We start from the raw sequence: 19,165 nt of genomic DNA, 5'->3' as shown, positions 1-19,165 counted from the left end.
GGGACGGATTGAGACCCATTCAACTTGAATGAGTCCGTTATCCCTCCGCACCACAAAAAAAATAGAACATTTTCTTGCGGTGCGGAGGCATGGACAGAAACACCACAGAAGCACTCTGTAGTGCTTCTGTGGGGTTCTGTGCCTCTGTTCCGCACCATAGGTCTGCATCCGTGATGCGGGGAGCACACGGCCGGTGCCTTCATATTGATGACTCGCTGTTTGCGGGCCGCAATACAGCCACCGCTGGGCAACGACCGTATGCATGAGGCCTTACTCAGAGAGTTACTCTGCTTGAAAAAGACTCATTGTAGTCGAAACGTTGCACTTCTGGTGAATAAACTCAGAACTTGCATTGTAACCACCGGCTGCCATCTACAGTGGATATAAAAACTCTACACTCCCCTGTTAAAATGTCAGGTTTCTGTGATGTAAAAAAATGAGACAAAGATAAATCATTTCAAAACTTTTTCTACCTGTAATGTGACCTATAAACTGTACAACTCAATTGAAAAACAAACTGAAATCTTTTAGGCAGAGGGAAGAGAACAAAAAAAACTTATAACTGGGGCTGTATCTGTGTTCAGAATGAAGCAATCACATTCAAAATCATGTTAAATAGGAGTCAGCATACACCTGCCATCTAATAAAGTGCCTCTGATTAGCCCCAAATAAAGTTCAGCTGCTCTAGTTGGTCTTTCCTGACATTTTCTTAGTCGCATCCCACAGCAAAAGACATGGTCCACAGAGAGCTTCCAAACCATCAGAGGGATCTCATTGTTAAAAGGTATCAGTCAGGAGAAGGGTACAAAAGAGTTTCCAAGGCATTAGATATACCATTGAACACAGTGAAGACAGTCATCATCAAGTGGAGAAAATATGTCACCACAGTGACATTACCAAGAACTGGACGTCCCTCCAAAATTGATGAAAAGACAAGAATAAAACTGGTCTGGGAGGCTACCAAGAGGCCTACAGCCACATTAAAGGAGCTGCAGGAATATCTGACAAGTACTGGCTGCGTGGTACATGTGACAACAATCTCCCGTATTCTTCATATGTCTAAGCAATGGGGTAGAGTGGCAAGACGAAAGCCTTTTTTTACTAAGAAAAACATCCAAGCCAGGCTACATTTTGCAAAAACAAATCTGAAGTCTCCCAAAAGCATGTGGGAAAAAGTGTTATGGTCTGATGAAACCAAGGTTGAACTTTTTGGCCATAATTCCAAAAGATTTGTTTGGTGCAAAAACAACACTGCATATCACCAAAAGAACACCATACACCATACACCATATAACACCATACAAGCATGGTGGTGGCAGCATCATGCCAAGGGGCTGTTTTTCTTCAGCTGGAACTGGGGCCTTAGTTAAGCTAGAGGGAATTATGAACAGTTCCAAATACCAGTCAATATTGGCACAAAATCTTCAGGCTTCTGCTAGAAAGCTGATCATGAAGAGGAACTTCATCTTTCAGCATGACAACGACCCAAAGCATACATCCAAATCAATAAAGGAATGGCTTCACCAGAAGAAGATTACAGTTTTGGAATGGCCCAGCCAGAGCCCAGACCTGAATCCGATTGAAAATCTGTGGGGTGATCTGAAGAGGGCTGTGCACAGGAGATGCCCTCGCAATCTGACAGACTTGGAGTGTTTTTGCAAAGAAGAGTGGGCAAATCTCTCCAAGTCAAAATGTGCCATGCTGAAAGACTCATACCCAAAAAGACTGAGTGCTGTAATAAAATCAAAAGGTGCTTCAACAAAGTATTAGTTTAAGGGTGTGCACACGTATGCAACCATATTATCTTCCCTCTACCTAAAAGATTTCAGTTTGTTTTTCAATTGAGTTGTGCAGTTTATAGGTCACATTAAAAGGTGGAAAAAGTCCTGAAATGATTTATCTTTGTGTCATTTTTTTTACATCACAGAAACCTGACATTTTAACAGGGGTGTGTAGACTTTTTATATCCACTGTATGTCACTGTCACGTTGAAATTACTAGTGCTGTCTTGGCATTAAAGAGCTTGGAAGGAGTTGGATACAATCCTAGGAGACCTCAGAGTGTCCTACACAACTTTTCTGGGCAATCTGAACACTTTCAATTTGGGTCAAATTTATTCAGACCTGAATTAAATCTGCCATCTAATTCATTAGAATCGGACCCAAAATGAACTTCAAGAAATTTGCTCATCTACTAGCGTTGCAGAGATTAAACAAATGCATAAGTAAGCAATTACATAGTGACCATAAGAATTGCATGCACTGCGGGCTCCATCACCGAGGACTACTGTACGTATTTCACTCTACAGCTGGAATCTCAGCAGACGCAATGGAAAGCCTTTGAGGCACTATGTGTTAAAGGGAATGCATCATATAGATTTAAACCAATGTCTTGATTTACTGACAGATACATTTAGATACACAGTAAGTAAAAGTGAAAAATACAGCAATCATGATCATGTACTGCTTAGAGGCCAGGCAGTGCTGAATTTCCATTGTCTATCGTGTGATATTTTAAATATTTCTATATTGAGTGCTAAGAATTTTTTAAACATGTTTCACATATATTTTTCCACTGACATATTTATCTTATTAACCACTAAAAAAATCTCATTCCATGTAAACTGCTTGTCTCACGCTGAATGTAGCATTTCACATTGCCTTGACGTGTCCAAAGAAGCAGGTCCAATTAAAATATACTGTATGTAAACAGCAGGTAGGTCAAGATCCAAAAGCAGGTCAGACCGGCACCTCATAGCCCCTCTACTCCTTTCAGCTCTGATCCACTGTCCTCTCGGTTTTTCCCAGCCAGTACAGGATCCAGCAACTCTCTGAAACTGGTCATGTTTCTGTTATTGGAGAAAAGATTGCACACGTTCATTATTAAATTACTGTTATATGTGATATTTCATAGTAGAAATATGGCTTACTATGGGGTATGGCTATGGTGGGTGGGGCTTGTTCCTCGGGGGTTGGGGGCTGGAACAAGCCTCTCTGCCTTGCCAGAGGTATTTAGATAGAAGGTAAGGGCAGTAAACTGAAGCTTGGCCCTAGGTGAAGAGAAAGCTACAGTAGTTAAGACTCTGTCTCTTTCATACCATGGCACAGATGTAGCAGAGTAAAAAAAAATAGTATTAGATGGGAAGCGGTTGTAACTATTTGTTATATACTGTAAATCTTAAAGTTTAGATTAGATTAGTTGTAGGGTAAAAATAAATTTGAGAAGATTTCATTAGGCATTAGAAGACTAGACAGGAGCATATATGTGCCTTTACCTGTTTCTTTTAGTTTGCATGATGTATGTGCGTTCACGTTTCACCTTCTCCAGATGCTCCTTCACTGCTGACTTTTGTCGCTCTACATCTCCCTGTGCATGTTAAGGTTAGACATTAATATATGAGGCATATACTGAGATGTTGAAAAGAACAGATAGATGTGAGACCTACCTCTGTTGGCTACAATAAAGACCCTCTACGAGGAGCGCAATTTAATACTAGAGATGGCCTTGCAGTTCGCCTGGCGGTTGTTTCGTGGTGAAATTTGCGCATTTGCGATTCACCAAACATGCAAACATATGCTGATGTCCACCGGCGCCATATTCTTTTGCATTGCGCCGAACTTTGACCCATGACACATCCATCAGGTGAGACAGGACAGCCAATTGAGACGTTTCAGCACATGGACACACCCCCTACCCTATAAAAAAAAACCCGATCTGGCAGCCATTTTTCATTCTGTGTTTTGCCAGTGTAGGGAGAGGTTGCATTGTGGAGCAGGGACAGTCTGTTAGGGACACCAAACGCTAGCTAATAGGGCCAAAAAAGTCCTTTTAAGGACTGGTATAGGTGTTCTATCGATAAGTGTGATATACTGAGGGGTGTGATATACTTATAATATACTTTCTAACATAGAAAGTATATTATAGTTGTATTGTGGAGCAGTTGTGTGCGGTTCTGCTGCGATACCGCAGCTATATATAGAGGGAAAAACGCTATTGGAACAACTAATTGCAACAGGTGTGATATACCTGTTGCCCCCCAAAAAACTGATTGAGGGGTGTGATATACCTGCTTCCACAAAATACTGATTGAGGGCTGCAATATACCTGTTGCCCCAAATAAACAGGGTGGTGTGATATAACTGTTGTGGCAAAAAAATAAAAATTGAGGGCTGTGATATACTGTACCAGCTTCCACAAAATACTAATTAAGGGGTTTGATATACCTGCTTCCACCAAATATTGATTGAGGCCTGCGAAATACATGCTTCCACAAAATACTGATTTAGGGGTTCGATATACCTGTTTCTACCAAATATTGATTGAGGCCTGCTATATACCTGCTTTCACAAAATACAGATTAAGGGGTTCGATATACCTGTTTCCACCAAATATTGATTGAGGGGTGCGATATACCTGCTTCCACAAAATACTGATTAAGGGGTTTGATATACCTGCTTCCACCAAATATTTATTAAGGGCTGCGATATACCTGCTTCCACAAAATACTGATTAAGGGGTTTGATATACCTGTTTCCACCAAATATTGATTGAGGGGTACGATATACCTGCTTTCTCAAAATACTAATTAATGGGTTTGATATACCTGCTTCCACAAAATACTGATTGAGGGCTGCGATATACCTGCTTCTACAAAAATACTGATTAAGGGGTTCAATATACCTGTTTCCACCAAATATTGATTGAGACCTGCGATATACCTGCTTTCACAAAATGACAAAATACTGATTGAGGGGTTTGATATACCTGTATCCACCAAATATTGATTGAGGACTGAGATATACATGCTTCCACAAACTATTGATTAAGGGGTTCGATATACCTGTTTCCACCAAATATTGATTGAGGCTGCGATATAACTGCTTACACAAAATACTGAGTAAGGGGTTTGATATACCTGCTTCCACCAAATATTCATTGAGGCCTGCGATATACCTGCCTCCACAATTACTGCTCTTCTCTGGGGAGTTAGGCACAGGGTCATTTTGAAAATGACAGGCAGAGGAAGACTGCCCACTGGGTGAACCTTCTGATGGCAGTCAAGCATGTAACCCGTGGCGCCCATGTGGATTTGGTGTTACTGCCAAGGATTGCATGTAGGGCTGCCTTTTCTTCTCCTCCTCCTACTCCATCTTCCGTCTCCTCCTCGGCTTACTCCTCCTTTTCCATCTTTACCGCCTCTTACGCTGTGCCCCCAAGCTCCCCAGAACCTATTCGACATTCCAGGTGAGACGTTGCCATGCTGTGCTGCGGCTGTTGTGCCTGGAAGCCAAGAGCCACACCGGTCCTGCACTGCTTTCAGTTCTGCGGTCACAGGCCGATCAGTGGCTAACCCCGCTCAATTTGACAGTTGGTAAAGAGGTGTGTGACAATGGGGGCAAAACAGGGCAAAATGACACACGTGCCATGCATTGCACACGTCCTAAACTTAGTCGTGCAGCGATTTGTTGCCAAATACCCCGGGGTCCAGGACGTCTTGCGGCAGGCTAGAGAAATCTCTGGCCATTTTAGAAGATCTTACACGGCCATGGCTCGCCTTGCTGAGGTTCAGCGACAACACCACTTGCCCGTCAGACGTCTGATTTGTGACAGTCTGACATGCTGGAACTCCACCTTGTATATGCTTGATAGGCTGCTCCAGCAGCAATGTGCCGTTAATGACTACCTGTACGAACTCTGCAGCAGGACAGGTTCTGGGGAGCTTGGCTTCTTTTCACCGTGCCAGTTGCTGCTCATGCGCGACGCATGCAGACTTCTGCGGCCATTTGAGAGAGATCACCAAACTGGTCAGTCGCAGTCAGGACGCCATCAGTGACATCGTACCTTGCGCCTTCTTTCTGGAGTATGCATTACGTTATGTCATTGATCAAGCCGTCGAGGAGCTGGAGCAGGAAGATGAGGAATTCGCAATGCTGAATGAATTCCCAGGGGGGCTACTCTGAGACAGCAGGAGTCTGAAGAGGAGTCAGAGGAGGATGGTGCCTGGGGGGAGGAGGAGCAAGAAGAGCAGGGTTTCAGTGGGACTTTAAACTTTTCGGAGATCCCTGGTGTTGTCCATGGCTGGGGGGAGAAGATCGAGGACGACATTCTCCTGGGCGATTAGCAGGAGCAAGGGCGCTCCACCGCTTAATGTACCTCCAGCCACATCATCACAAGTTCTTTTCTGTTATTTTTGGGGCCTGTACTCCCGTGGCCTAAAATAAGTTTTTTCTAGGCTCCAGCAGGGCACATTTTTGAGAGTTTCCCTTTAAGAAGCATAAAAATGGCCCCTGATTAAAATACATATTTTATGTGGGAATTTTTGTCAATGATCCCACTCTGGTATGTCACTGTCCATGTTGTGGGACTATTTGTGCACTTCTAGTAAGTATTTGGTGGCTGCAAATATGACCTGAAGGGTTTTCAGGTTTGCCTGCCATTAAAGTCAATGGGGCCCACCGCGAACGCACGGTTCGCAAATATTTGATTGTGAACGCGCGTTCGCGAACCGTCCCAGCCGATGTTCGTCCATCACTATTTAATACTACTCATCCCCCGCTGAGACCAATGCTGGTGGTCATATGTAGCTTCCCTTAAAGGGAACCTGTCATGTGGATATTTGATTATAATCTAACTAATTATATACAATCATTAACTACTAAAAAGTACCTTAGATGTATTCACTTACTGGTGTGACAGATGGTTACCTCATAATATACACACAAAGATGCCACATGCTAATGAGCTGATTTGAGTCCAGCGTGATGTAAGTGAGTCCAGCGTTTATTTAATTCAGAACTATAGCCACTCCCCTGCCCACCGGCTGCTGATTCATATGGAAAATAACTGTCAATCAGCAGCAGGTAGGCGGGGAGAGTCAGGAGCTCATGAATATTCATGACTCCTCATTATCAGCTGGAGCTTTTCAATACAAGATGTTGGCAGATCGACTGGGTCAATTAAAGAAAGTGACCCAGCATTTTGCTAAGCGAATCAGTCACTTATTTATGTTGCCCTTAGTTAGGACACCATAAAACTGGTGACAGGTTCCCTTTAACAATAATTTGGCAGCTTGGGCCAGAGAATGGGTTGTTCAGCCGGGATAATCTCTTTAAAAAGCATCTGTCAGCAGATTTGCACCTATGACACTGTCTGACCTGTTCCATGTGCCCTTGGCAGCTGAAGACATCTGTGTTTGTCCCATGTTGATATGTGCTCGCATTGCTGAGAAAAATTATGTTTCAATATATGCAAATGAGTCTCTAGGCGCAATGGGGGCGTTACTGTTACTCCTAGAGGCTCTGCTCTCTCTACAATTGCTTTGCCCTCTTCCTTTTTTTGAAAGGGTCAGGCATGATGATGTTTTCATTGCCTGGTCCTGTCCAAGTGCAGAGGGTGTGGCAGTTGCAGAGAGAGCTCAGCCTCTAGGTGTTCCTAGAGGTTAATTTGCATATATTAAAACATGATCTTTCTCAGCAATGCGGGCACATATGAACATGGGACCAACACAGATGTCTTCAGCTGCCAAGCCCACATGTAACAGGTCAGACAGTGTCATAGGTACAAATCTGCTGACAGATGCCCTTTAAAGAGTAACTAAACTTTTATCTAAAGTTTTAATATGTTCTCCCTAATGCCTTAATAATACTATGTCTAATATACTTTATTAATTAATTTTCTATTTTTACTACACTTTCCCTCCCTAAAGCGCACCATTCCCTATGTGCTTAAAACTCAGTTCTCTGTACACCGCGGTGTACGGAGTACAGGCTGTAGATACTTTATGAATGGGGCCGCACAGCAGTGAGTACAGGCAGGAGAGCATATTGCTGCTCCTGCCCGTGCCCTCCGGAGGATTACTAACTCCTGGCATAGCACATGGATACCCTGTACCCATATACTATGCCAGGATTAGCTTAGCGGAGCGGGCTCCTGCTCCTGCCTGCTCCGCTAAGCTAAGAGTCCTGCATGTCAGCAATATGCGCTCCTTCCCGTACTCACAGCGCTGCTGCGGCCCCATTGATAAAATGTACTCCGTACACCGCTGAGCAGTCAGCGGTGTACCGAGAACAGAGTAAGGAATGGTGCGCTTTAGATGGGGAATAGTCTAATAAAAATACAAATTCCTTTAATAAAGTATATTAGAGTTAGTTTTATTAGGGCATTAGCGAAAACATATTAAAAGTTCAGATAAAGGTTTAGTTACTCTAAGGCCTCATGCACACGACCGTTTTTTTTTAAGGCCCGCAAAAACGGGGTCCGTAGGTCCGTGATCCGTGACTGTTTTTTTGTCCGTGGGTCTTCCTTGTTTTTTGGAGGATCCACGGATATGAAAAATGAAAAAAAATCTAAGTCAAGTTTGCCATTGAAATGATAGGAAAAAACGGACACGGATCACGGACACGGATCACAATCTTGTGTGCATCCGTGATTTTTCACGGACCCATTGACTTGAATGGGTCCGTGAACCGTTGGCCATGAAAAAAATAGGACAGGTCATATTTTTTTCACGGCCAGGAAACACGGATCACGGATGCGGCTGCCAAACGGTGCATTTTCCGATTTTTCCACGGACCCATTGAAAGTCAATGGGTCCGTGAAAAAAAACGGAAAACGGCAGAACGGCCACGGATCCACACAACGGTCGTGTGCATGAGGCCTATGTGTTATTTTTTTAAGCAGATTTACAACTTTTCTCCTAACGTGCAATATAAACAAACAAAGCCATTTTGAAATAGACTGGCTATTGAAATATCGCTGACCAGGTTTGCCAACTAGAATTTTTCTTTTTCCTGGTCAATTTATCTAAAAATCATAAACAGCCAAGATTTTTTCTGACAAATTGGAAAGCCATAACGATGAAAAAGATTATAAGTAATACCTGTCTATAGATCAATATACTTATAATATTTGCATGACCAGCTTATTAGTGTGAGCTGTTGTTACATGCTGAATATTGCAATCACAATGGCCTATTCAAGTGCTCTCAGCATCCCACAAAATCGTTTGGACTGACAGGTGGCAAGTGTGTGGCGACTGCAGAAAACTGCTGAAGCCAGCTAGAAGAAAGGAAACAATTAATAAATGATTGCTGGCCACTGCAAGGTGTTCTGGGGTATGTAACACCTCCACACCAGCACTAGTACAATGCTGGTGATGCTAGTGACTCTCCTGTGCCCCAATGTAAACATTTTCTTTCTTAAAAATATAGGGAATCCATCACCATGAACATACAGTGCAATCCGCAGGCAGCATGTTATACAGCAGGAGAACTGGGCAGACGAATATATAGTGTTCTGGGAAAAGATTCAGATTAACTTGTCATTCATTCAATTAAATCCTGCTCCTTCTGTGCTTCTGAGTCCTGTGGGCTATGTTACCCAGTGATTGACAGCCTTGCCTGTCTGATTAGTCCTGCATTGGTAGCTGCCCATCACAGGGCAGAACCACCCACATGACTCCTAGACACAGAGCAGAGAAGACATGAAGACATTTTTGTAGAATCTTTTCCCACAACACTACACATCAATCTGTACGTGACATTTCTATGCCAGAAAAGTGGGGTGGGGGAATGAGTAATACCCCCTTATGTGTATTGTTACTGTATTTGGTCACACACCTCTGCTGAAGGCTCTGGGGACATCTTTGGAGATCTTCTTTGTGTAATGTTCATAAGATCCAACTCAGATTTTTGGTTCTGGGCTATGGAAAGCCGTTCTTGAAACTAGGCAGGACAGGAAAGTAATCATTAATGAAGCCCTTTATATACTTCTGTCTGATAATGTAATATTAGGCAATTGAAGGCAAACTGAAGTGTCTGGATCTAAAAGAGCTGATAGGTTTGATGAAATATGAACTATAATAACAAAATACATTACAACGATACATTCTGACAGAAGAAAATATTTTTCCCAGTAAATAGTTTTTATAGCATAACTGTTTTATCATTTATTGTTTACTTAAAGAAACACTCCAGGACATCTAATAATAACCAGCAATTTGTTTCATCACAGCTCAGTTGCATCCATACAGTGGTGTCGTCAGGGGGGGGCCAGAGGGGGCCACGGCCCCCCCTACATTATGCTGTGCCCCCCCAACTAAAATGCCCCCGTTCCCCCTCCCCCAAGTGAGCCGCCGCCGGGCACAGGGAGATGAGCGCTTCCATTGCGCTCATCTCCATTGTAATCTGCCTGTGCTGCGGCGGTGCAGGGGAAGGAGAGGTGTGTCCCTTCCCCTTGCTCTGATAGGCTGCTGGCGCACTAGGCCGGCAGCATATCAAAGGCCGGCGCAGGCGACGCGATGATGTCATCACGCCGCCTGAGCCTTACAGCGTGGGACACAGGCCAGAAGAGGCCTGCATTGCATCGCTGACACTGAGGTAAGTATAAGTGTTTTTTTTTTTTTTTTACAATACTGGCACATGATGATGATGGGGGGGACAACTTAATATTGGCACATGATGATAATGGGGGGGACTTAATACTGGCACATGATGATGATGGGGGGGATGACGACTTAATACTGGCACATGATGATGATGGGGGGGGGGACTTAATACTGGCACATGATGATGATGGGGGACGACGACTTAATACTGGCACATGATGATGATGGGGGACGACGACTTAATACTGGCACATGATGATGATGGGGGGGCGACTTAATACTGGTACATGATGATGATGGGGGGACGACATAATACTGGCACATGATGATGATGGGGGGGCGACTTAATACTGGCACATGATGATGATGGGGGGACTTAATACTGGCACATGATGATGATGGGGGGGACTTAATACTGGCACATGATGATGGGGGGACTTAATACTGGCACATGATGATGGGGGGACTTAATACTGGCACATGATGATGGGGGGGACTTAATACTGGCACATGATGATGGGGGGGACTTAATACTGGCACATGATGATAGGGGGACTTAATACTGGCACATGATGATGGGGGGACTTAATACTTAAAAAAAACAGTATGGGTACATTCACTTGGTCAACCAGAGTTCAACAGATTCATCTTTGTAAATTGCACTATCCTGCCTAACAAAAAAGCTGAAAACTATTGGAAAGCAGGTTAAACAGAGTCCAAAGATTAATCTTTTGAAGTCAAGGTATATGTTTGTATACTGTTTTCCATTGTTCGAACGTATACCCCTGATGAAAGCCTCAGCATGGTGGTCCATCCATCTGCAATTTTTGACTCATTTTATTATTGAAAGCATCATCTGTTCTCCTCACTCTTGGATGACTATACTTTTAGTAACAGAAATGAAAGTTCAGCCATTCAGTTTTTTTTACTTGCCCTTAGCATCTGTCTTCTCCTGTCACTGGCGCATTTTAACTCCGCCTCTCTCTGCAAATCCGTCAGTCTCTGGATGGCTTCCTGCTGCTCCCTGAGAGACAGGCGGATGAACACTTTCTCCCTCTGAAGTATTGCCTGACCAGGCGGCAGAGAGCAGATCTGTGGGAGGTAACTGCTCACTGCATATTCCTGCAGATGTAGGGAAGAAGTATTATCATTTTGACTCTTCTGGTATACGGTATTTGGATTTCTCCTACAACTATCATTACGTAAGGGCATTAACATTCTATAATAGTGTTGTATTTCATGTTCACCATGTGACCATCAAGCAAAATATAGTATTGCTCTATGGTTAACTATTCTTGGAAAACTAGACCTATTTCTATGAATGTCACCCATACCTGGGGTATTACAATTGTATATAGTTTTATATTGTATTATATTGTTGTGTATTTTTCACGTATTTGGCCGTATCTACCAGTAAGGTATGGATGGAAAGGGTTAACCAGGAACAGGGCTAATCACCCTTTTTCTCCCCTCTTGATAGCAGTGGGCTGGTCCTGCTTCCTGCCAGGAGGGGAAAGGAGGCACAAGCCTGAACTCCTCCTCCTAAAGAAGTTTTCCATTGAAGATTTATTTTTCTCAAGCCTCAAGTGAATCCTCGAGAAGAAAGACAGCAGAGTGAGCCACTACATCAGCATTTACAGACACTGCTGTGAGGTGAGGGACTATGGCTAAGACACCCGTCCCCAGACTACTAGGCCAGTAGTATATCAGTGCTAATGTTGCAGCCATATAACTTGCCTCTATATCATTACTAGTGGCAGAGAAGATTGCAATGCTATTGGATGTATTTGAAGCTCTATGTTGCACCTAGTAAAAGACACTTTTATATGTTTAATTCTGGCCTAATTCTTTAATATTGCATGTCCACTGCACCTATCCCCAGGGAGCAAAGCCTAAGGGAGTACAATGTGACACAACACTTCATCAAGGCCACTACCACTCCCATCTTCTGCATAGGCTCCTCATTGTGTGATTTGCCTCTTAACATGAGCACACCTCACCACACACCATCGCTCCTTTAACAATCAGGCAGAGCACATCTGAACTGCTCTATCCAATCACAGAGAGAACCGTGCAACCGCAGTTACAACTGTAAAGTCCTCTCCTTTACCTAACCAGGAAGGATAAATAAGATTGCAGGCAGTGCTGGATGCTGGAGAGGTGAGTAACTCCTGGAACCAAAGTATGCAGCATAAATTCTGCCAACACCCTCCACCTAGAATTGACCCCTGGCTGTCCTAAAACACCAGTTATGCCTCATTCACACGTCAGTGATTTCCATCAGTGATTGTGAGCCCAAACCAGGTGTAGCTATAAACAAACACAGAACAGGGTCAGATCTTTCCCTTTTACCTCATTCACACATCAGTGTTTGGTCAGTGATTTCCATCAGTGATTGTGAGCCAAAACCAGGTGTGTCTCTAAACACAGAACGGGAGCAGATCTTTCCCTTATACCAGGCATGCTCAACCATCGGCCCTCTAGCTGTTGCAAAACTACAACTCCCAGCATGCCCGAAACAGCCTAGAGCTATCAGCCTACAGCAGGGCATTGTGGGAGGTGTAGTTTTACAACAGCTGGAGGGCCGCAAGTTGCGCATGTCTGCCTTATACCTGATCTCTGTGTAGCTCCAATCCTGGCTTTGGGGCACAATCACTGATGGAAATCACTGACCAAAACACTGATGTGTAAATGAGGCTTTATACTGATAATAACCCCTTCACTGCTATAGACCCCAGGGATTAACCCCTTTACTGCCCAAGAATATTAGATATCCTTACATTAACCACCTCCCTGTCTTAGAACATTTGGTATTCTCATTAACCCCTCCACTGCCCTAGACCAGAAAGGATTCTGACTAACTCATTCACTGTCCTAGACCACAATATTTTATTGTAAAGGTTAGGTTACTCTAGTCTAAAATGAAATTTTATCTGCACAGATTCCTGATCAGGGGGAGACTGATTGCCCTGAATGATTTTAGAGATACATTTGACCTCCCTGGTAGTGAATCATTCAGGGCTAATCAGGTTTTCTTATTTCTCCATTCTTTACAGACTGCCAATCAAAATCTGGACTTCACCCCCTTCTCTCTGTATAGACAGGGATTATTGTCCTAGACCTCTCGCCTGAGGGGATTCGACTCCCATATATGGCGGAATGGGACAGAGATACACAGTTAGACTGTCCATTATCCGGGTGGTTCTCTCGCTCTCAGACTCTGACAAAGACTTCTTGGCAGACCACACTAGCGGAGACCTTTGTGAAGATTCTTCATAGAACTCATCTGGTGCCTTTTCGGTTGCACCGTATATATCCGGATGTGTTGCCATTATGCTTTAGAGGGTGTAATGAGGATGGTACAGTATACCATATCCAGTGGCGTAACTACCGGGGAAGCAGCTGCTTCGGGGCCCGGGCTGCCAAGGGGGCCTGGCGCCCCAGCAGCGTGTGTGACAGTTTATTTTCAAGTTAGTTAAATCTCGTGTTCAGGGCCCCTTCACAGCAGCCGCTAGTGTGATCTAATTTTACTGTCTGCTAAAGTCTCCTGGTCAGTGGCAAAGCATTTACCCTCACAGCCATAAAGGCTGCATTACAACTGACTGGGAAAATAAATAAATAAATACATCTATACACATGACAGCTGCCCAAACACACCTAGCACTGCTATATCTGTATATGACAGCTGTCCCTGCACACTCAGCTCTGCTATATCTCTATATATGACAGCTGCCCCAGCAAACCCAGCTCTACTACATCTATACACATGACAGCTGCCAAAACACAGCCAGCTCTGCTACATCTATACACATGACAGCTGCCCCCAACACACCAGGCACTGCTATATCTCTATATGACAGCTGTCCCAGCACACTCAGCTCTGCTATATCTCTATATATGACAGCTGCCCCAGCAAACCCAGCTCTACTACATCTATACACATGACAGCTGCCGAAACACAGCCGGCTCTGCTACATCTATACACATGACAGCTGCCCCCAACACACCAGCACTGCTATATATCTATATGACAGCTGTCCCAGCACACTCAGCTCTGCTATATCTCTATATATGACAGCTGCCCCAGCAAACCCAGCTCTACTACATCTATACACATGACAGATGCCTAAACACACCCAGCTCTGCTACATCTATACACATGACAGCTGCACCAGCACACTCAGCTCTGCTATATCTCTATATATGACAACTGCCCCAGCAAACCCAGCTCTACTACATCTATACACATGACAGCTGCCGAAACACAGCCAGCTCTGCTACATCTATACACATGACAGCTGCCCCAGCACACTCAGCTCTGCTATATCTCTATATATCTATCTACTGTATAGCAATACTTAGAGATATATAGATGTAGCAGGGCTGGTTGTGCTGGAGCAGCTATCATATATAGAGATATAGCAGGGCTGAGTGTGCTGGGGCAGCTGTCATATAGAGATATAGCAGTACTGGGTGTGTTTGGGCAGCTGTCATGTGTATAGATGTAGCAGAGCTGGGTTTGCTGGGGCAGCTGTCATATATAGAGATATAGCAGGGCTGAGTGTGCTGGGACAGCTGTCATATAGAGACATAGCAGTGCTGGGTGTGTTTGGGCAGCTGTCATATGCATAGATGTAGCAGAGCTGGGTTTGCTGGGGCAGCTATCATATATAGAGATATAGCAGAGCTGAGTGTGCAGGAACAGCTGTCATATAGAGATATATCTGAGATACTGCTATATCTGTATATGACAGCAGTCTCAGCACATTCAGCTCTGCTACATCTCTATATATGAGCAGCTGCCATGTGTATAGATGTACACTTAGCCAGCTATAACAGTAGAAGTCTCATATTTTTTCAGTCAGCATCAATGCAGCTCGTATGGTCTAGTCCATATCTGGTGGACATGTCCCCAAGTCCAGCTGTTCTGGTCTAAAATTGGTAGGCTACTCACCACATTACTGGGATGCTCTTACCAAATTACGCCCGCTTTGTGCCTCCTAGGAGATAAACCTCCTGAGCTAACCTTCGCCAAATTCAAATTATCACAACACATCTTAATGGTTGCCAGATATCATGTAGCGTCCAAATGGAAAACAAATACATTAAGCTACCAGGCAGTTTTAGACAGAGTCAATAGGATATTACTCTATGAAAAACTTTCGCAATTAGGGCGGATACTTTTGAGGCTTTTGAGAAGTTGTGGGAGCCTTGGATCTCCTCGGCCTACTCCGCCAATGTGCAACGTAGTCTATCACTGTAGTGTCTCATGTAGCTTTACAGGACTGACCCAAAGCAGAATTATTCAACCAGTCTACTTAGGTGTTCTATTATGTTGTCGCCTCCTAATTCTCAGCTGCTGATTACCGCTGGATTCTCCATTGATGTACGTTTCTGTTATTGTCGTACTATTTCTGTACTTAATGTATGACCATAATACATTTGTTATTCCATTTGTGTTTGCATATCAAGATGTTTTTATGGTGATGGAAATATTTTTCAATAAAGCATTTGAAACATAAAATGAAATTTTAAAAAAGTCACCTGCTTCTTTGCCCCATGACTTGTCTCTGAGATATTCTTCAGAGTGGATGATTTCACTTTTGCATCATCAAAGGGATGTGACGGACATGACAGCTGTTTCTAGTAAGTAATTGAATAAATAAATGCAATTTGTTTAAAAATGTGGAAAGTTATGACAGACACCACACTGTCGTCAAGCTTTGTATTAATCATCAGTACAAGCGAATATAAAAAACTTTGTAATATATCTTATGCACTGAGCTCAGTGTACAAAGGAAGCTGCAGACATAGAGATGAATAGGGAGATTTATCAATGTATTTACGTCAGTTGTGTGGTATAAATGAGTGCAGAAATACAGTGTCAGAATGATCATTACATTTATGAGGCACCTGGTCCATTTTCTCCGACATAGAATTCCGATAAAGTGGGTGAGGCGGAGGGCAATTTTTTTTTATTACAATTTTTTTTAAATTAAAATGTCTTCCACCTAGTTAAAATTAATGGGGTTAATTTACTAATCTGTGGTCAGTTGTGCCGCTATCTGTGACTTTTTTCTGCTTACGCCAGGATGGGGAAGGGGACGGACCAGCAGGCCCATCTCATTCATAATTTTCTACTCCTGTTTTAGGGCTCATGCACATTAACGTATTTTCATTCCGTGTCTGTTCTGTTTTTTTTTACGGACTGTATACAGAACCATTTATTTCAATGGGTCTGCAAAAAAAATGGAAGGTACTCCATGTGCATTCCATTTCTGTATGTCCATATTTCCGTTCCGCAAAATACTAGAACATATACTTTTATTGTCCGCATTACGGACAAGGATAATACTGTTCTATTAAGAGCAAGCTGTTCCGTTCCGCAAAATTCAGAATGCACACGGATGTCATCCGTATTTTTTGCGGATCTGTTTTTTGCAGACTGCAAAATACATACGGTCGTGTGCATGAGGCCTTAGTCTGTCAATGATTGTCAAAAGATCTGTAATTACCTTATAATAACAGCTTTTATTAATGTCCTCTGTCCCTTTCCACTGCTCGCTGAAAAGACCGTTGCTAGAGCTTGTCTGTCTCCCAACTTAATGTAAACAGAAGACAGAGGGGCGGTCCTGCATTAGGCTTCAGAGTGAGGAGGCGTGTCTCTCAGTAATCCAATCTGATTGGCTGGCAGGAAGCTGCTGGCTACAGCAAGTGTGTATGGGAAGTGAGGGAAGGCAGTTTTGGCCTCTGGCAGAGGGGCCATCTTGAGAAGGTCCTCATATTGTAAATGTTTACACAGCCGTAACTAAGGGAAAAACTCAAGGAAAACAGTGGTATGTGAAGAAACTAAAGATTGCTTTATGCATAATACTGCTGCAGCAGTAACATATGCTAAAATTGATAAAAAAAAAAAAAAAACATGCCAGATACCCTTTAAACTATCACTGTCCTGTAGGTGAGATAAACAGTTACCAGATAGGGATGAGCGAACTCGAACTGTATAGTTCGGGTTCGTACCGAATTTTGGGGTGTCCGTGACACGGACCCGAACCCGGACATTTTCGTAAAAGTCCGGGTTCGGGTTCGGTGTTCGTCGCTTTCTTCGCGCTTTTGTGACGCTTTCTTGGCGCTTTTTGAAAGGCTGCAAAGCAGCCAATCAACAAGCGTCATACTACTTGCCCCAAGAGGCCATCACAGCCATGCCTACTATTGGCATGGCTGTGATTGGCCAGAGCACCATGTGACCCAGCCTCTATTTAAGCTGGAGTCACATAGCGCCGCCCGTCACTCTGCTCTGATTAGCGTAGGGAGAGGTTGCGGCTGCGACAGTAGGGCGAGATTAGGCAGATTAACTCCTCCAAAGGACTTGATTAACTGATCGATCTGCAGCTGTGGATCATTGAGCTGCTGATCCTCAATTGCTCACTGTTTTTAGGCTGCACAGACCGTTTGTCAGTCACATTTTTCTGGGGTGATCGGCGGCCATTTTGTGTCTTGTGGTGCGCCAGCACAAGCTGCGACCAAGTGCATTTAACCCTCAATGGTGTGGTTGTTTTTTGGCTAAAGCCTACATCAGGGTGAAGCTGTCACACCAAGTGCATTTAACCAGCAATAGTCTGTTCATTTTTTGGCCATATACAAAATCAGGGGCAAGCTGCGCCTGTCACCAAGTGCATTTAACCCTCAATGGTGTGGTTGTTTTTTGGCTAAAGCCTACATCAGGGTGAAGCTGTCACACCAAGTGCATTTAACCAGCAATAGTCTGTTCATTTTTTGGCCATATACTAAATCAGGGGCAAGCTGCGCCTGTCACCAAGTGCATTTAACCCTCAATGGTGTGGTTGTTTTTTGGCTAAAGCCTACATCAGGGTGAAGCTGTCACACCAAGTGCATTTAACCAGCAATAGTCTGTTTATTTTTTGGCCATATCCCAGTCTAATTCTGTCACTAAATCCATACCGGTCACCCAGCGCCTAAATACTAGGCCTCAAATTTATATCCAGCTAAATCTGTCCCTAGTGCTGTAGCTGGGCGAGTTATTTAGTGTCCGTTCAAGCACATTTCTTGTTCTGGGTTGAAATACAATTCCCAATTTAGCAATTTCATAATTTAGTGGTTTCTGCTATATCAGAGCTATTTGAAATCTATCCCTAAAAGGGTATATAATATTCAAGGTGCACATTGGGTCATTCAGAATAACTTCACACACACCCGCTACTGTGTATTTCCAAGTCTAATTCTGTCACTAAACCCATACCTGTCACGCAGCGCCTAAATACTAGGCCTCAAATTTATATCCAGCTAAATCTGTCCCTAGTGCTGTAGCTGGGCGAGTTATTTAGTGTCCGTTCAAGCACATTTCTTGTTCTGGGTTGAAATACAATTCCCAATTTAGCAATTTCATAATTTAGTGGTTTCTGCTATATCAGAGCTATTTGAAATCTATCCCTAAAAGGGTATATAATATTCAAGGTGCACATTGGGTCATTCAGAATAACTTCACACACACCCGCTACTGTGTATTTCCAAGTCTAATTCTGGCACTAAACCCATACCTGTCACCCAGCGCCTAAATACTAGGCCTCAAATTTATATCCCGCTAAATCTGTCCCTAGTGCTGTAGCTGGGCGAGTTATTTAGTGTCCGTTCAAGCACATTTCTTGTTCTGGGTTGAAATACAATTCCCAATTTAGCAATTTCATAATTTAGTGGTTTCTGCTATATCAGAGCTATTTGAAATCTATCCCTAAAAGGGTATATAATATTCAAGGTGCACATT

The sequence above is a fragment of the Bufo gargarizans genome, chromosome 2, assembly GCF_014858855.1.
Source record: "Bufo gargarizans isolate SCDJY-AF-19 chromosome 2, ASM1485885v1, whole genome shotgun sequence".
NCBI classification, from domain to species: domain Eukaryota; kingdom Metazoa; phylum Chordata; class Amphibia; order Anura; family Bufonidae; genus Bufo; species Bufo gargarizans.
The sequence above is the reverse complement of the archived record's forward strand: the minus strand, read 5'-3'. Positions refer to the sequence as shown.